The sequence below is a fragment of the Ambystoma mexicanum genome, chromosome 8 (genome assembly GCF_040938575.1).
Source record: "Ambystoma mexicanum isolate Mex_15411 chromosome 8, UKY_AmexF1_1, whole genome shotgun sequence".
Classification (NCBI taxonomy): domain Eukaryota; kingdom Metazoa; phylum Chordata; class Amphibia; order Caudata; family Ambystomatidae; genus Ambystoma; species Ambystoma mexicanum.
Genome location: NC_090929.1, coordinates 1698319099 through 1698334814, shown reverse-complemented (window position 1 = coordinate 1698334814; position 15716 = coordinate 1698319099).

Below are 15716 nucleotides of genomic sequence, written 5' to 3'. Positions count from 1 at the left end.
AGATCGATCTGTATAGAAAGATGATTAATGAGGACAAAATACCAGCATACAAATTGTTTGAACAGATTCCTAACACAGTAGCTAACACGGCATTGGAGAAATGGAAGAACGTCATGATTGATGTGATGGCGACCAATGGTATTACAACTGAGATGCTTGTGTACCGACCCCAATGCGCTAAACAAAGAATACAGCGAAATGATTGGATTTCCACCATAGCAGACAAAGCACGTTATCAAATGAACTTGAATTGCGAACTGGACAACCGCGCACTTAATGAATTACCGGCTTATTTGCAGCAATTTCCGGACAGAAAGATCAGGGATCAATTCATTAGATTCCGATTGAATCAATTACCAACGCGGGAACTTATGGCAAATAATCGGCTAATGATGAAAGAGGCAGCATTTTGTCGATTTTGCAAGAACAAACAGATGTCTGAAACTATTCATCATATCATTATGATTTGCCCTGCATTGACTGAAAAAAGAAACTGGTTTCGAGAGATGATATCGACTTCTGGAATTGAACTCGACAACCAGGACAGGTGGAATCTAATACTGTCAGGAAATAATAGGAACCTTACTACAGTCATAATTCAATTTTGGAACCATATTACTATGGTGGAAAGCATATAAATTGTCAACAGGAACTCATAGTAGTATTCAAAGTCACAAGGAAAATGAAACAAGATAGTTCGGTAACTGTGAACAATGAAAGAATGAGTTTCTTTTATTTTCCGTTTCTTGCTTAATATTCGAATTTTCTTTTGCTTTTTTTATCATATTTGGTTCTTCTTCTTTTAAGGAATTGTATGAGTGTATAGATAAATGAAAAGTTTTGAATAAAACTATAAAATGTTTAAAAAAAAAAATAAAAAAAAAAGAACCCACAGTTAAAAATAGAATAATGAATGCAATGAGCTAGATAAAATAGTCAAGAATAGAAACAGAGATAAAAAAAGAAAGAAAAGAGAAACAAAAAACATATACAATAATGATCTACCATCACACAACAAAACCAAAGCCCAGCAGCTAGCAGATAAAAATAAAATAAAAATCATCCATAAAGATCATTGAAGTTTGACCACACCTCTTCATACATATCCATGGGGTCTTTATCTTTGCATAAGACTTTCCCAAACGTAGACAACACCAAGTGATTTGTCCAAGAATCCTTTGTGCACGGTAGATTCTTGGCACGATTCTTAACAGCTAACATTTTAAATAAACATTTTAAGTACTCTCTGCTTTCTCTCCTAATGTCCAGTGTTATGCAGACGACACGCAACTCTCCTTCAAGCTTCCCTCCTCTTCGTCCTCCTCTTCCTCTCTAATTACTGACTGTCCGTCTGTTATTCAGGCTTGATACATTGCTAACGATCTCTGCCTTAATGCCAGAAAGATTGAGATACTTTTCATTGGGGCCCCAGCTCCCTCATTCCCTTCTACTCTCTGGCCACCATCCATGGGCCCCATACCCTCACTCTCCTTTGAGGCAATAAATCTTGGTGTTATCTTCGATTCCTTCTCTCCTTACATCACAGGCCTTGCCAAGAAGGCCCACTTTCAGCTGCACATCTTCAGAGGCATTCTCCAATTCCTCACCTTCCCCCGGAACCTCAATGACTCCAGAGCTCTGGTCCTCTCTAGTCTGGACTACTGCATACGTCTCTTCCTCAATCTGCCTAACTCCTCCCTTTGCCCCCTTCAACTAATCCAGAATAGGACTGCAAGATTTATCCTTGGCCTCAAGCCCAGGGACTGCATTTCTCCAGCCGTAAAATCTCTCCACTGGCTCCTGGTTGCTGTGAGGATCAAGTTCAACACCCTCTGCATCATCCACAAGGCTTTCGGGGGCCTGGGACCCCCGCTACATTGAACTCTCTCTCCCTAAATACCTTGCTGCTAGAGCCCTTCCGTCTTCTAGCTCAAACTCTCTGTAGATCAGATTCTTCTCCAAGCAAAGAGTGGGGGGTACATCTCTCTCCTCCGCAGGTGCCTTCCTCTGGAATTGCCTCCCTGCCATTCTCAGACTTAAGGTAGATCTCCTTAAGTTCCAGAAGCTTCCAAAGGCCCTGCTTTTCTCTTCCTCCTTCCCTCTACCCCTCCCCTGCTAATGTCCCCCTCCGCTGCTATAATAGCTGCCTGTTTCCTTCAGATTCTTACAGGGCTCCAAGCCCTCCCCGACCAGTCTACCCCTGCACTTGGTCTCCTCTGCCCGCCCCCATCCTGCACTTGCCCTTCTGGGCTCCCTCCCACCTGCACTAGCCTGGCTGGGCCTGCAGACCCTGCGCCCTTCCAGCCCAGTTCCCCGCACTTAGCACGTAGACCTTCTGTCTCAGCACTCTCTTCTTTCCCCTGGCTCTGTCCACCTAGCCTCCCCGGGCACTCGCTTTACCCTCCGGCACTTTCCCCCTCCCCTCTGCCCTGCACTTTTATTACTTCACTTGCACAATCCGAATGTCACAAGGCCTAGTAGGACCATTTTTGTTTGTCATCCCTGTTCCCCTCAACCCCCTTGTGTTGTTGCGCCTTGAAACACATTGAATAAAGGTGCATTATAAAAACCCAATAAATAATAAAATAATTGAATAAAACAAAAACCAAAGATGAGAAATGTTTAAAAAATAAAGTAAGCAAAAAATGTATCGAGAAGCTAATGCAAAAAATAATATTCAGTTGTACTAAAATTCACACCATTTCGTCTCGTAGACAATCATTTTGAGCTGTTGTGAAAAGCCGGTTGGTTACCTGTTTGCTTCGTCGCCATCGATATTGGTTGGGGTGGTATTGTTGGTGGAACTGCCCCTGGAACAGAAGTAAATAATTTTTTAGTGCCATACAAACTTCAGAAATGATCTGTACAAAACACAGATCACAAAAGAGCTGTTACTCATTGCAGACCTCTCATTTTCCTGGCTTGTCCCTGCCCTGCTGTTACTACCAAACATTTCCTCATTTGCAAATATGTACATGTTTTCTAAATTCTTTGGAGGACTAACTAGCATATTCAATAACTTTACAAGAAACAATGTCACAAAGCCCTTGGCCCAATGACTGCATATGAAGTTACATCAGTGACTGGCATACTTTTTTTTTTAAAGTTTTTATTATTTTAAAAACAAATAAACAATACAAACCAAACTAGCAGCATTATTTGCGACAGACACATGAACATCAATTAATGCACGCTACTGCTCCCCCAATCCCTCCCCCCTCAAGAGCTTGTATGCGTTTCTCATTCTGTATCTGCTGCGTGTGGCCGGGTATCGCTTCCTTCCGAAGCTGCAGAATCCATTATTGTGCCAAACAGTCCTGTTATTAACTCTCTACATGCCATCAGGTTACCCACTTCTTCTTCCCCGCACTTGCTACATGCCTCCTGCCATACTACCGTTTCAGCCTCCGCCCATTTTTGCAAATCCCGCCATCATACCTCAACCTGTGGCTTGTGGCACTGCTTCCAGCCCATGGCAATCCTTCTTTTTGCAAGCACATATGCCAGGTCCCTCAGTTTCCCAACATGGTTAGTATTCCGTGGTCTGGGAAACCCTCCCAACAGGCAGGCCAAGGCCGTATCTATGTTGAGCGTGACCCCTTTATCCGCTAGTTTTTGTGCCACTTCCCCCCAAAAACCTTCAATCACTGGGCAAGACCAGAACATGTGTGTCATATCAGCGTCTTCTTTATCGCATTTTGGGCATGCTTGTCTGCCTGCATTTACAAACTTAGATATTCTCTTCGGGGTCATATAGGCTCTATGCGTTATGTATAACTATATTTGTTGCAATCTGGCGTTTCTGGACACCTTCTTGTGGTATCCCATAGCACACTCCCACATCCCATCGGTCATCTGTGCCCCCACCTCCGCTTCCCAGTCCAGCCTCAAATGCGTCAAATCCTTTCCCACCCGGGTCATCACCATCTCATACAATCTAGAGATCTCGTGCCCTCCTTCTGATATGTCATATCATGTCACATGACAATTCCCCATAATGGCGTCTGGCTCCTCCGCCAGTACAGTCTCTGGCCAGGTTTTACGAATAATCTGCACTAGCCTAAGATACGTGACACATTGGCCTTTGTGCAAGCCTGCCTCTTTCCCCAGTTCTTCGAAATCCTTAATGATCCCCTCTTGCCATACATCTCCCAATGTGACCAGCCCGACCGATTCCCAATAGGTCCTGATTATCATTATTAGTTGGTTGTCTTCCCCTGCTAAGGCCACTAGCGGCACTTGTGGGGAACACGAGTACGGGTTCTCCATCAGTCGGCATACTCTACGCCACATCTTCCACCCAAGCAACATCATACCCGGGCGTTCTTTCATTTCAAGTCTAGGCAACCAGATAATCTCCTTTAGGTAAAACGGAGTGCAGTCCTGTCCAAAAAGCCTAAGTTCAGGAGTTTCCTCATCAGAAAGCCATTTGGTTACATATTGCAACTGACCAGCTACATAATAGGCCTCAAAATTTGGCAGCTTAATGCCCCCTCTATCATAGAAGTTCTGCAGCTTCCATAGCGCCACTCTATTTCGAGTGCCATGCCATAGGAAGTCTCTGCACATGCTATTCAGTTTGACAAAAAACTTTTTGGGTATCAAGTACGGTATATTACTGAAGAAATGTAACAGCCTGGGCAGGACCACCATTTTGAGCATCGCCCCCCGTCCCATCATCGCCAGCAGCAACTTCTCCCAAAACTTCATACTTGTTCGGATTTTTCCCAGAGCCACCCCGGTATTATGCAAGTGTTCCTCCTCTACCGTGTGATACACATCTATTCCGAGGTAGCGGAAGGAATCAACCGCCCATGGTACAGACAACACTGGCAACCGCTCCAGAGGGGTTCCTCTGTAGCTCCCCAATGGGAACATGCTCGATTTTTGGGGGTTCACCGCTATGCCGGACAGTTCTGCATACCTTTCCATAACCTCTAGAATATATTGAAGATTTTCCTCCGGATATTTCAGGTATAATAGCAAATCATCAGCATACAAGGATATTAGATGTTTCTCTCCCCCTACCTCAATACCTATCATGTCATATTGTTGTCTGAGGTACACTGCCAGGGGCTCCAGGGCTAGAAGGTATAACATCGGGGACCAGGGGCAACCTTGTCTGGTGCCCCTGCTAAGTTGCCATCTCTCGGATATAACCGATCCTGTACGCACCCTGGCCAGTGGCTCACTGTATAGTAATTTTGCCCACCTAACATAGCCCGGCCCCATCCCGTATTCCCTCAGGGCCTCCAGCAACCATGGCCACCTTACTGAGTCAAAAGCTTTGACTGCATCTAGGGACACAACCACCATTTCCCCCTCGCTCCTGTTCCCCTCTTCAATCACCCGGTGGAGTCGCCTATGGTTATGGGTTTTATTTCTGCTGGGGACATAACCTGTCTGGTCCGGGTGTATCAGTTTGCTAATAACTCTACGTAGCCTATTGGCCAGGACCACCGTCAATATCTTGCTATCCTGGTTCAACATTGACAAAGGCCTATAGGAACCACAGCTATGCCCTGGCTTGTTGGGCTTAGGAAGCGGCACAATTAACGCTTCTCTAAGCGATTCCAGCAGCCGGCCCATCTCAAAAGACTCATTGAGCATCTCTAGCATAGGGGGGAGTACTTCCTCTCTATATGTTTTATAAAACTCGCCAGGGAATCCGTCCGCGCCTGGGGTCTTACAGGTGGCCAGCTGCTTCACCACCTCCTCCAATTCCTCTAAGGTAATCGGTGCGTCCAACTCCACCCTTTCTTCAGCACTATTCCATGTCTTTTAGAGTTTCTCTTATCTCCTCTCGATTGTCCCCTCTTCTGTCGTCATATAATGTCCTATAATAGTCTAAGAATGCCTCGTTGACTCCCTCTTGGGTGGCAACTACCTCCCCGTCTTCTCTAGTTATCGTCCTAATCAGGGGCCTAGGGGTTTCGCTCTTATATAACCACGCCAACAAGCGGCCAGTTTTATCCCCACCTGCATGTTGCCTCTCTACATACTTCTTATAGTTAAGGTTGCAGAGCCTTTCCCAAAGCTCTGCACACCGCTGCTGTAGTTCGAGTACAAGTTCCGCATCCCCTCCTGCCCTGTTGCTTTGCCGTTCCAACTTCACTTCCGCTTTCTCTAACTCCGTTAGGACCCCACCCTGTAGGCCCTTTGATTTAGCAATAGCAGCACCCCGCAATACCACCTTAAAGGCTTCCCAGAGCGTGCGTGCCGAGTCCACACTGCCTGTGTTTTCCTCAAAGTACTGTGTGATCGCATCTCTGATATCTTCCCTTAAGACCGGGTCCCGGAGCGCCTCCGCCCGGAGGCGCCACGTCGGTTTCCGCGCCCTGGGGTGGCAGTACTGCCAGCTCAGAACCAGAGGCGAGTGGTCCGACAGGACCCTCGCTCTGTAGTCTATTTGGGTGGTCTCTATCACCACATCTGGCGTGACAAAAAAATAATCAAGTCTCGTATGCAGTTGTTGCGGGGCTGAGTAATGCAAGTACTGTGTTTCATTGGGGTGTTTCAGCCTCCAAACATCTGCCAGCCCGAAGTCGTCGAGTAATGTCTGCAATATCCTGGCTGCTGGGGTGAGCCTATCAATCCTATCATCGGATCTGTCTGCCTTGGGGTTGAGCACGCAGTTGAAATCCCCTCCCCAAATAACCGCTCCTCCCATACACGCGCCCAGATGAGTACACAGGGTTCTAAAATATGCCGCAGTATTTTGGTTGGGGGCATAAGTATTTATAATGCACACCTCTCATTTCTCCACCAAAGCCTCTAATATGACCAACCTCCCCTCCGTGTCCACCACCTCTTGTGTAAGTTGGACCGGAACGTGCGGTGCCACCCAGACCAGCACTCCCCTAGCGTAGGCAGAATACGGAGAGCCTAGTACAGTACCTCTCCACTTCTTCCCCACCAGTTTCAGTTTCTGCCGGGTCAGATGTGTTTCCTGTCACAACGCAATATCAATCTTCTGTCTTTTCAAGTACATCATGACTTTGTTTCTCTTTAAGTAACTGTTGAGTCCCCTGACATTCCATGTTACGATCTTAAGGTCCCCCATAGCTCGTTGGCAGCACCCCCACATCTAGCCCTGCAAGCACCAAACAATGCCCAGAGCTCAGTAGGGTGAAGTCGCCCTAATGGCCACTTAACTAAGATTACTGTGGGGTAAAGAGATCCGCTCTGCAAGGCTCCCATTAATTCAATAATAATTGCAGTGCTCATAATATCTAGTGTAACAGTCTGACCTTCTCTAATGAAGGCTGCGCAATTGACTATATTCAAGTCTCATGGGTCCGTGCCGCGCCATCTTGTGGCACCCTCCTCGTGCATTACTTATCGCTTCCATGCTCTTTCTCCGTCCGAACTTCAGACTCCTGGGGACATCCCTGCGCATCGAGCCATCCCATGGCATCCTCCGGGGTTTCAAAAAACAAAGTTTTGTGTTTATGTATAACTTTCAATTTTGCCGGATACAGCAACATGTACTTGTGGCCCGCCTCTCTCAGTATCCGCTTTACCGTCCCAAAGTTCATGCGGCTACGCTGCACAGACAGGGTATAGTCCGGGTAGGCCGTGATGTTTGCAGCTCCTCGTATAATCGTTCCTCCCTTGCAGAAGTGTTCCAATATCCTCTGTCGGTCCCGGTAATTAAGAATTTTGGCTATCACCAGCCTAGGCGGGTTTCCTGGCGGCAGCCTCCTTGTTAGAGCTCTATGTGCCCGTTCCACCGCAAATCCTTGAGATAGGGCTCCTCCGGGTATCTCTTGCAGTAGCATGGACTCGATGAACTCCGTGGGATCGTGGCCCTCCAATCTCTCCGGCAGGCCCACGATGCAGATGTTGTTTCGTCGGGCGCGTCCTTCCGCCTCCTCCGCTCTGCTCTCCAAGTTGCCCACTCTCTGTATCAGGGCATGCAATTCGGCCTTATGGGAGGCACAATCCGCGGTATTCGGGCTCACTTCCTTCTCAAGGGTCTCTGTGCGCTCCGCCAATGCCCTGACGTCCTGCCGGAGTAGATTAACTTCCTCCTGCACCTCTCCGACCTTAAGGTCCAGTGCCGTTTTCAGCTCAGTGACGGCTAGTTCGAGTTTGGCTTCTCAGGCCGCCTTTAAGTCTGCAATCGCAGCTAGGACTTCTTGGTTAGTGCCCGTTGCCGTCATGCTGCTTGCAGGCGACTTATCCTTGCTCTTGGTATTTTCTTGACCAGGGGACGTTTTAGCGAAGTCGTCCAGGGTGGGCTGCTTCGCCTTCGGCCTCACCGTTCTATTAGACATGACCCAGAGGACCTGTATTCTGCACAAGTGACAAATGCACACCCAGTACGCCTCTTTCGCTCGATCACTGTGCGGCCTGTTCCTTTTTTTTTGTTCCGGACATTAGTCGGCCATTTTGTGTCGTCTTTTGTCTCCGGCGCTTCTTATCTTATCCGCACAGAACGCTGCCGCCGTTCTTCCTACACCTTCCAAAAGTTCGCCAAGCGTGGTCCAATCTTTCACACACCGACATGTGTATTTTCAGCAGTCGTCGGCCCGTCGTTGCGCACTTTTACGCCCGGATCATTTCAGGATCTCGGGAGCTCCTCCAGATCACGTCCTCCTACATGGCCCTCGTAGCCACGCCCCGACTGGCATACTTGCTATGTTATGATATGGTGCATTTGTATAGTGCCTTATAAACCACTGGTATGATCTCAAAGCGCTGTGAGTTGAACACCCTCGAGAACCGTAGTCCAGGTCAGTGGAGAGTGTCGGGTAGTAAATAGTGCTTGGGTGCACTGTGTGCAGCCAGTGCGGTTTAGGTGATGTGTAGCTACATTCTAATGCTAGGCGTGGTGCGGTGGTCGTGTGACATCAGTAGAATGTGTGTAGCAAAGTCATTGACGTAGGTTTGCATTCTGGTGGTGGTGGAGCTTGTGTATGAGATTATGTGTGCAGCTAGGCTGATTTGTTTGTGGGGTATAGCTGTGTTCTAATGACTGTTGAGGTGTTCATGGAGGTGTGTACGTATGTGCGCAGCTAGGCTGAATTGAGGGGTATAGCTGCATTGTATTGTTTGTTGGTGTAGAGGAGAGTGTGAGCATATCGGTATGTGTGAGTGTCTCTTGTGCTCTTAAAGATAATAAAAACACACTAGCATAATATTAAAATAAGACATGGCTAGGTGTAGAGATTAAGGGGGTAATTCATGGAATAAATGTGTGCTGAAATTTGTGGCGGAAGCGTGAAAATGCTGGCGCACGCGTGTTTTTTCCGGGATGTGCGCCAAATCTGCGATTACCTTACACGTCACTGCGACTTTCCAAATGCGTGCACGACAGGAACGGGAAAAGCGCACAACTTCTCGCGCACACACCTAAAAAGGGGCGGAACATGGGGAATGGGCAACAATGTGTGAAAATGTAGGCGTAACGTGGGAAGTACCTCTGGGAAACACACGCAACACCCACACGCTAGTGAACAACACGTATTCATGGAATCGAACAGGGAAAACCTGCGCACGTCAAAACACACGAACACGCACAATTACGTCTGCCACACGAAAACAGGCGGAAGCGCCCATGCGCAGAATAAAAGTGCGCGCAAACAACAAACAAGCATATACAGCTACGATGAACCCATTCCTCGCAGCCAGGCCCCACATTTTTGTGCCCAGTACCAGCCTTTTTGGGATGCCTGATGACCAGGTCTATGGAAGGTATAGGTTATGATATGATATGATATTTTATTTATATCGCGCTCTTACACAGGTGTTTCAGAGCGCGACCAGGCAAAGGGAGGGGAACAGGGGAGAAACAAAAACAACGATCTTACTAGGCCCAGTGACATTGAGAACGCGCAAGTGCATGGGGAAGGGAAAAGGGGGTAAAGTGCATGGGGAAGGGAAAAAGGAGGAAAGAGCAGAGCATAGGAGAGAAACAAAATAAATAGTAAGTACATACATAATTAAATAGAGTGTTAGCAGTGGTAGTGCAGCCTGTAAGAGGCAAAGGTGCTAGGTTAGTCAGATAGGGAGTATCTGATAAGTGCAGAAGAAGAGTGGGTGGGGAACTGTATGGGTACAGACACAGGCCCCAGTGCAAGGGGTGGCCCGGAGGCAGTGCAGGAGGATGGCAGGGTGAGAAGGTACCTGGGCCCGAAGGGCAGAAGGTGGCCAGGTGCAGAGTGCCGAGGGAAAAAGGCAGATCAGCAGGGGAGAAGCAGGGCGAAGGCAGAAGCGAAGAGGAAGGTCTTGAGGAGCTTCCGGAACCGTAGATGGTTCTCCTCAAGTTTCAAGGTGGCAGGGAGGCAGTTCCAAAGGGAGGGCCTGGCCAAAGACAGAGATCTACCTCCAGCTCGTTTCTTTGAAAAACGACTGACCCTGAGGGAGTTAGAGGTAGAAGAGCAAAGGGCTCGAAAGGGGAGGTATTTACAGAGTGATAGTTAAAGTTATTTTGGACCCAGGCCCCAGAAAGCCTTGTGGACAATGCAAAGGGTTTTAAATGTAAACCTTGCATTCACTGGGAGCCCATGAAGGGATTTCAGAGCTGGAGAGATACGATCCCAGGGCTTGAGGCCAAGGGCAAGTCTCGCAGTCCTGTTCTGGATTAGTTGTAAAGGGTGGAGAGTAGAGGCAGGTAGATTTAGAAAGAGGCTTTTACAGTAGTCCAACTTAGAGAGAATCAGAGCTTGGGAGACAGTGAGCTTCTGAGGGAAAGTGAGGAAAGGAAGAGTACCTCTAAGGAGGTGCAATAAGAAGTTTGATTTTTAGAGACATCAGAGATGTGTGGGGAGAAGGCAAGTGTAGAGTCAAAGATGGCCCCGAGGTTCTTAGCTTTGCAGGTAGGGGCAGGAGGAGGGCCAAGGGAGGCTGGCCAGAGAGTGAGGGAAAAGGATGGAGAGGGTGTACCAATGAGGAGGATCTCAGTCTTGTTGGCATTTAAACAGAGATCGTTGGCAGCACACCAATTTTGAATGGCGATGAGACAGTCAGAGATGAGGGAAGGAGAGGAGGTGGCTGAAGGAAGCCTGAAAATGAGTTGGGTGTCATCAGCATAGCACTGGAAATTTGAGCAAAAGATGGAAATGCAGTATGCGAGAGTTGCCAGGTATTGGTTGAAAAGCTAGGGCGAGAGGTTAGACCCCTGGGGAACACCACAGGTAGAGATGGAGATAGATTATAGGAAGGACCCAAGTTGTACCTGGGAGGGTCGATCAGAGAGAAAAGAGGTCAGCCAGGCCAGAGCCTGATCAGTTATACCCAGGTTGTCATGGAGACGATTGAGCAGGGTGGTATGGTTGACTGTGTCGAAAGCAGAGGAGATATCAAGTAGGATGAGGACAGAGGGAATGTTAGAGTCAAGGGTGGAGAGCAGGTCTTCACGGATGTTCAGGAGAGAAGTTTCCGTGCTTCTGGCAGCTCTGAAGCCAGATTGTGGTCGTGGAGAGAGCCAACAGAGTCAGAATGAAGGTTAAGCTGAGAGATGGCAAGCTTTTCCAGGAGCTTCCCCAAAAAGGGAGTTATGGAAATTGGGCGATAGTTAGCTGGGCAAGAAGGATCAGCTGTGGGTTTCTTGAGGAAAGGATGCACAAGGAAGTGCTTCAGAGGGGAGGGGAAAGACCCAGAGGCAAAGTAGAGGTTGCAGAAATCAGCAAGGGCCGGAGCAAGGGTATCAATGTGGTCCTTAATGGTTTTAGAGGAACAGGGATGTACCTGTTTTGATGAGGCTTTCATGGATCGGACTTGTCTTGCGACCTCATCGGGGGAGAAGAGAGGAAAGGAGGAGAAAGAGGGAGGCTGGTTTGCTGAGGGTGGGTCAGCAAGCAGAGAAGAAGGGAGAGGAGTAGGAGAGGAGGAGAGAGTGGACAAGATGTCCTGGGTTTTCGAGACAAAGTGTGCAGCCAGGGCATTACAAAGAGCCTGAGAGGCGAGAGGAGGGATGGCTACTGCAGCAGGGTTGGCCAGCTCCTTGCAGATTTTAAAGAGTTCGGCCGAGTTGTTAGATGCCGCAGAGACATGGGCTTGAATGTGGACTCGCTTCTTGGTGTGGAGAGCAAGTCGGTATTGCCTTTGGAGCAGGCGGCAGGCCAGTTTGTCAGAGGATGAGCAAGAAGCCTCCATTTCCTCTCGGCCGCCCTACACTTACGTTTAAGTGTAGCTAGGTCGGAGTCATACCAAGAATTGCACTTGACTTTGGGCTTCAAACGGATCCTCATGACACGAGCAAGAACATCAAGAGTGGCAGAGATAGAGGAGTAGAGCAGAGACAGTGCTGTGTCAGAGTGTGAATCAGCCTGGGGTGAAGGAGGGGGTGAGAAGGTGGCAGCGAAAGCCTCGACTGACACACGCTTCATGGGCCTGATGTCCGAGAAGGTGGGTGGCAATCTTGGGGTGGGATTGGCTTGCGGGGAGGAGATGGAAAGATGAGAGGAGAGGAGGCAGTGATCACTCCAGGAGAGAGGAGTGGTGAGGGGAGTAGATAGGGGGAGGCCAGAGGAGATCAGGACATCAAGTGTGTGTCCAGCAGAGTGAGTTGGGCCGGAGGGGAGGATAGAGAGGGAGAGTGAATCGCAGAGGTCGCAAAAAAGCAAAGATGAGGAAGAGGGAGAATCAAGATGGATGTTGAGGTCACCAAGGAGGAGGAGTTGAGAGGTAGACGCCAGGAGGGCGCAGGAGAGATCTGCCCACTCGGAGAGAAAAGAGGTGATTTGACCAGGGGGCCGGTAGAGAGTAGCAACAGTAAGAGAGTAACTAGGAGAGAGACAGAGCCTACAGACAAGGCATTCGAAAGAGGAGTAGGTCTGAGTGCGGATGATAGAGGCAGCAATCCACTCAGGGAAGATCAAGGCTACACCACCACCGGGCCGGGTGGATCTGGGGGCGGAGAGGATCTTGTAGCCATCAGGGAGGAGAGTGTCAAAGCTTGTGACAGAGCTGGCCGTAAACCATGCGTTTCCACCTCATATCATCCTAGACCTTGTCAGGGATTGGGAGGATGAACTCACATCACCCCCCTGTGCTCCCAAGCATTGAGCCCCTTGGAGAAGGTGCTCAATGTACTGCATTTTTTGGCCACTGGGTCATTTCAGCAGACAACTGCCATAGTGGGGGGCGTCTCACAGGCCACGCAGTCACGTTGCCTACACCAGGTGATGGCAATCATGACTGCGCACCCCTACGTCCGCAGGCACATATACATGCCTAGAACACCCGCAGAAAGGCAGGATGTGGTCCTGGACTTCTACAGGACGGCACACTTCTCCAAAGTGCACAGTGCCATAAATTGCACCCATGTGGCCCTACGTCCACCTAGGGCCACTGAGCACATCTATCGAAACCGCAAGCACTGGCATTCCATCAACGTGCAGGTGGTATGCGATGCCAAGGGAATCATAACCTCTGTCTATGCAAACTATCCTGGGTCCACCCATGATAGTTTCATATTCAGAATGTCCGCCGTTTGCCTGGCCACGGAACCCGCAAAGCATTGCAACACATGGCTCCTAGGTGAGTACAAATGCCTGGGCACATGCATGCATGTCACACACAGACAAATACACAAGCCCAACTAATGACAACCATTATCACCTTACCAGGGGACAGTGCCTACCCTCTGAGCACCTACATGATGACGCCAATACGGAACCTCACCACACCACCCCAGGTAAGATACTACGCAGCCCATATTGCAACCAGGGCCATAGTGGAGTGCACATTCAGAGTGCTCAACTCACGCTTCCGCTCCCTTGATCTCTCTGGTGGACAGCTACTATATGCACCCCGAGTATCAGCATGTGTCCTGCACAACGTTGCAACACGGCATGGCGTACCGGTGGACATGGTGGTGCCCCCACATCCCCAACCACACGCACGGCAGCTGCGCATGGGAGGGGAAAGGGCATGTGGCGAGGCAGCCACATTTTTCACCTAAATTCCAACCCCTGCGGAGTGCACACAGGCCTGGCACATACCAGGTCACAATCGATGATGAGAAAGGGACAGTTAACTGTCACAACCTTACCACCCTGAGAATGTGTCCATGGAAGTGCCACATTGTGTGCATTCCAAGCTACTTAAACACAACCAATCCAATGTGATCAAAGGGAACACATGCAAGGTGCATATCCTCACCCCTGCAAAACAGGGCATGAAAGTACTGGTATGCCACCCAAACCCTACCAATCCCCATGACCCCCGTCTGCCACACCATACCATGGTATGCAACGGCAAAACATCAAACCATATGCACAACACATGACACAATAGTCATGAAGTGCCACGTGAGAAATGTAAATAGGCACCAGACAATCACACCTGACATGGAATCTGAAGAAATGACTGACCAAAACCTCACACCCTGAAAACGGAGGCACAAATGCATGCCACCAGTGGTGCAAGCAGCAAAAGTCAGAATACCTGTTGGCATGCAAATTGGACAATTGAAAATTGCCATATCAAACACCATGAGCTGCGTGTGGGTCCCCTGAAACACATCGCCCACTGTACAGCACAGTGAGTGTGCATTGCGTTGGGGAAACCCCTTGAGCATCATTTAAAAAAAGTGCAATCAACAAAATAGTACCCTGTCATGCATGTACACGATCAATGACTCGGAAGTGAACATCGATTGTCGGGACACAGCATGCCTGAGAAGCCTATCTGGGTGCACGTGTGTGCATGGTGTCAACGTAGTTGTGTGGGGGGGGGGGCGTTGCCTAAGTGTTTGTGTCAGTAAGGACATGCATCGAATACATGCATGTGAAATGAAGTGAGCCTCAGTGTCCTGTACACAGCACATGTGAACATTGCACTCAAATACCCTCCTGTGTGTTAAACCACACCCATCCCCTGACACCTCAAAATAAAGCACAACATAGGATCAGCCATTGACCAGCAGAACATATCATGTACAGAGTAACCCACATCGACAATGGCAGACAGTGACCCATCACTGATTCATTGAAAATCCTTATAGGACCTACACACAAAGCTCATCAAAGCGTCTCAATGAGGGAGGGAACAAGGGAGAAGAACAGTACATTCCGACAAGTCCTTCAAACAGTCCACAATGTGAAAATGAACTATCAAATCAAAGCACATACTACAAGTGCCTGGAACAATAAGAGAGAGTCTAGGGAGAGAATGTGGGAAAACAAAACTAGCATCCACATTGCTATGCCTGACGGCAATAGTTGCAGTGCAGGAGTCACATAAGGAGGGGACTGAGGGAAGAGGTGAGGGGAGTAACAAAATAAGTGACAAACTGTGGAAGGTCGACAAAGAATCAAGATAGTGCTGGGGAGGTGGAGAAGAAAGACAGAAGGGAAAAGGGGAAGAGACAACCTATAATCAGTGGTGGAGGGACCAATGATAAAAGCAAGTGCCAAAATAATACTAAAAAGGTGAAGGTGGGGGCGGATGGAAGGAGGCAGAGGGGGAAGTGTCTGCAAAGAACAAGCGGCTACGTATCACCATACCTGATGGCAATTGGGATAGTGGTGGAAAATGACAGACAGAGGACAAGGAGGAGGGGAAAGGGTAGTGGAGAGGGAGAGGGAGGAGAGAAAGGAGGAGGGGGCCAAGGTCAAAATGCATGAAGGGGGAGATGGGGAAAGAAATCACACACGGGGGTAGAGGGAAAGAAGGGGGGGAGACAGAGGGAGACTGGCAGGGGCAGGGGAGACAGGGGGACAATCAAGGGACCCAGAAGGCTGGTGGACAGGGCTAGGCAGGGC